Consider the following 4,580-nt stretch of genomic DNA (forward strand, 5'->3'; position numbering starts at 1 on the left):
ACCATTAAGATCAATCCCTTCATGAGTGAGCAAGTTGTCCTACGATGAGGATTAAGGAGTCCCCACAATGATGTGAATTGGAAGACATCATGTTTGAACTCTACATGGTACCTGAAATGCCCATTGTCCAAAATGTGGATTCTATTTCTATATCACATCTCTCTTCTTTGGTCAATATTTTACACCACAAAAATACTTTCCACCTTCCCATCAATAATCCCCACCTAAAAGAGATCAACCTCATCATCCATTTCCCAAGATCTAGGCTTTACTTATAGGAACGATGGAAAAGGACGACGAAAAACAATTTATTAATTTAATGATTAAGCTACAAAGTAGGAAAATGATTTTGAATTTTAATTATTAGATTAATAAATTTTTTATCTTTTTTATCAGACAAAGCCTTAATGTAACAAAAAATGGAGAAACAAACAAGCCAAAGGAATGAGAGAGAGAGAGATTAGGAGAGGAACCAAAAATTGACATTGAAAAAGAAATCTATATAAGCAGAAACAACAAATTCAAATATAATAAAAAAAAAATTGGGATGGCAAACTTCATCTCAAGGAATGTATAACTTATTCTACCGAAAAAAGAAGTTATAAGAAAATTTAGGAGAGAAAATTGCCTGACTCGGGCTGGTCATTTGCAAGAAACTCAAGACAGATATTCTCACCGCCTTCTTGACTTGTTCTGTAATGACTATATAAATTTGGGACCAATATCTACTCCTTTCTCTGTACATTGTCTTCCTCTTTCTTGTTAATTCCCACATCACCAGCCAACCAAATAATAAACAATTCAGTTTTAATAATCCAGCTTGCCAAAAACGATAATGATTTCGCTAAGCCATAATCTTATCAATCTGCAACTGTTCATGCCATGCTAGAAAAATTGCATTATCACTGAGTTCACTAGAGGAGTTAGAATTAGAACCCTCAACAGAAACCGTCATGCTTGCAGCTGCAGCTGTGGTCTGAACAGATGGAGATTGCTTCACCAGTGATTGAGCCCATGAAACTGCAGGCTCCACACCATGAGTCCTAGTAGAACATGAGTTACGAAACTGACCTAGTTCATCTTCTTGTACTGGCCAATCTAATTTATCATTGGGAGTCTCCCTTTTTGACCAGGAATTTACAGGGGAACCAACAACATCTTTTGGTTCAAGATCATCTGAGAGCTTATATCCAAGTTCCCGTGAGCTTAAGCTGCGAAATGATTGATGCTGCTTCTCAATATCTGCAAAAGCAGATAATTGGGAGTTCAATGGGGACAAAGGCTCCACATTCCAAGGTAAAATTCTTTCTGACAAGGAAGCATCAAATGCAGACTGGAAGAGAAGGTGATCATTCTTTGGAGAGAAGATGTTTGTCTTCATTGGAGATAACACCCTTTGTTGTTGGTGTAGCTGATTCAGAAGCACAGATTTATGTGCAGAAGATAATATAGGCATAGCAGTCACTTGATCAAGACATCGAGGAGAAGAGACCCCATTAGAGAAAATCCCATCAAGTAGATGCTGTGGCTGATACATTTCAAAATCCTGTGACATATTAAGCTCCATGGTTGGCATGTCTCCTGCATTGAGGGAAGACCTCAAACGGCTTGCTTGAATATTACTGCCAGGCAGATGCAAAGTTGGAATGTGTTGTTGAGGCCAACCTATCGGAGCTTGAGTAATAACACTAGCAGAAGGCGAAATGGTTGGAGAAAATGGAGACATTGACACTGCAGACAACAATGAGGGAGAACCTGGCAAAAAGTTCATGACCGCAGTCTTATCCATTGTACTGACAGAAGAGGCAGTGGATTGAGGAGACTGAATGCCAGATCCAGAGGACACGTAAAGTGGTCGCAATTCCTCAGGTCTATGGGCAAAGAAGCATACACGACGATTGCAAGTTGTGCCATCCTTGCAGAGTCGGGTTCTGTACTGGGCAGGGTGCAGCCAGGATTCAAAAACACCATGAGCATATTCACATAAATCTCCACGCTTACAGGTCCCTTTACGAAAATCAGGGCATGGCACACCACAGTAATGAAACTTTCTTGGGTCTCTTCTTCGAGCATTTTCACCCGGATGAACAAAAGGACACTCTGTCCAATCATGGGAATAAGCCCGGGAACAAGGCCGGATCTTAAATGAGAACATGCGGAACTCATCAGTGCCGTAAATGCTGCTTTTAATATCAGGAATAGATGGATCAACTGGATATTCCTTCCTCTCTGGAGCAGAAGAAACAGTATTATCAGTGGGCTTACATGTGACTACAGATATATTTGCATCTGATACGAGAGATGAGAAACCACTATCCAGAGAAGATGAAGGGGATGATGATGAACCAGATCTGAAATTAACAGCTGACTCCTGCACATCCTCAAGACAAACAGGACCGTCACTATTTAAGAGTTCTTCAAGGGCTACTTTTATCTGGGGCATATTCCAAGGAGCAGCAATAACATCAAAGGGGCGATGTCCATTGGCATCAATGACACAAGGATCAGCACCAGCATGTAAAAGCAACCTAACAACCTCCACAGCTCTAACAGATCCACCAGAAGCAGCACAGTGAAGAGCAGTACTCTTATCTGGGCCACAGAAAAGATTCACATCTACCTCTGATAGAGAAAGAATTAACTTCACAAATTCAACACTACCATATTTAGCAGCAATCATTAATGGAGTTCTATGCTCCACGACTATATGTTTCGAACACTTCTGGCGACCATACCAAAGTCCAACCTCACCAACCAAAGAAACATCACATGTAGTCAAAGATCTCCGAAAACCCTCAACATCATTATCAGCAGCAAACTCAAGCAAAACAGAGAACGAATATTCACTACCTACCACTCCAGTCAGACAATCCATTGTTTCCGTTTCCTCAGACGAGGATGGAATAGTAGCCTTAGTACTTAACTGTTCTAGACTGCCGCACATGCTTCGATCAAATTGATCAGTAAACAATCTGAAAAGAATAAAACCCATGAAAAAAAAAAAAAAAACAAGAACAAGCAATTAGCAATGAATACTATTTAAAATCAGCAAGAAGTCCAGATAATAGTTTTCTGGCATCAATGCAACTACAAAAGGTATACAATAGGATAAAACGAAAAATTAAAAGAAACTCCAGAAGAAAATTACTTCAAGTTATTATTGAAACAGAAAAAAAAAAATTGTAGACTAACCTGGATTTAGAAAGAAAAGTTAACATTGAAGATAAGGGACTTAGGTGTATATATATAGGAAAAGAAGAATCAAATAAGCAAAATAGGGAAAATAATTTTTTCCCGGAAATTTTGATTTGCTAATAAGGAAAGCTTTGGACTAACCTAAACATGCCGTATATTTCGGGTCAAAAATCACCAAAAAAAAAAGGAAAAAGAAAATCTCCTATTGAAAAAATTCCAACCTTTTAGCAATAAAATCAAGACTAGAATTTTCAAGACTTAACTAAGAAGAAAGAAAAAAGATAAATTTTATATTCTAAAAGTAATTCTTAAAAAATAAAACTTCTAGAAATTGTACATATAAATATGAAATTTTCATGGACAAGAAAATCAATGTGTTGATTAGCGAAAAAGAATATAAAATGTTGAAAGGAGAATCCAAATGTTATAAAAATTAATAAATAAATTCCATATCAGGCTGAGTCATACCTACATTTCATTGCATAACTATTAAAAGAAAAAGCTATTTGAAATTCAAATTTCCCTTTCCCATATTTTCTCGCCAACCAATCATATTTAAAAAAAAAAAAAAAAAGAAAGAAAGGAAAGAACCGGTCAAGCAATCATTCAACTTTGCAAGAATCTTATAAGAATTCAATTAAACAAATCTTAGACCACATTCCAAAAAACAAAAAAAGAAATAAAGATATAAAGAACAAAATCACAGCTTACTTGTTACGAGATTCTGATTTGGTAACTGTACCAAACTGTACGGATATAATAGCAGAGAATGCAAGAAGAATGAACAGAAAGAAAATGAATTTCCATTGAAGGGAGTACAGAAAAAACTAAAAATGGAAGATTAACCAACAAATTGAAGGACGATTCGGTGGGGTGGTGAGTTCAATTTAAATTTTTAGCAGGTAGGGAGGGTGACCGGGGTAGGAGGTAGGAGAGAGTGGCACGTGTGAGTGAAAATTGGGGGATTTGGTGACTGGATAAAGCGGTGGACAATGACCTAGACGGGCTCCCCATTTTGGCTGATTCGTGGATTATTTGTTATTAGAAAAAAAAAAAAAAAAAAAAAAAAGAGGCCCGGTGAAACGGAGCCTTGGGTGGAGCGGATGTCGGGAGAGACAGCTGCTTCCAAGTTCAACGGCTTCAACAAAATCAATTAGTCAAAACTCAAAAGGAAGCCCCTCTTCCTTTTGTCATTTTGATCATTGATGTTCAATCTTTTTTTATTATTTAAGATTCGTTTGAGATTGAATTCAAATTACCATAGTTAAGAGTTTAATATTTACTAAGGTAATTTAGCTTATTATTAATAAATAAATAGTTTTGCATTTATTAAGATAATTTAGCTTATTACTCCTTTTAATTTTGGACTTGTGCCCTTTTTAGGG

The 4,580-nt window shown here is 36.9% G+C and overlaps 1 pseudogene across 1 annotated transcript; it reads right to left on the reverse strand.

Moving 5' to 3' along the window:
* Positions 1-460: 460 nt before the first annotated feature.
* LOC111302404 (zinc finger CCCH domain-containing protein 56 pseudogene) lies at positions 461-4,062 on the reverse strand (annotated as a pseudogene). Its single transcript, XR_016328231.1, has 2 exons — positions 3,907-4,062; positions 461-2,972 (listed from the first exon to the last, which is right to left on the reverse strand). The product of XR_016328231.1 is annotated as a zinc finger CCCH domain-containing protein 56 pseudogene (transcript).
* Between the last annotated feature and the right edge of the window lie 518 nt (positions 4,063-4,580).

This window comes from Durio zibethinus, chromosome 15 (genome assembly GCF_047325235.1).
Source record: "Durio zibethinus cultivar Kanyao isolate XHJ-2024 chromosome 15, ASM4732523v1, whole genome shotgun sequence".
Lineage (NCBI taxonomy): Eukaryota > Viridiplantae > Streptophyta > Magnoliopsida > Malvales > Malvaceae > Durio > Durio zibethinus.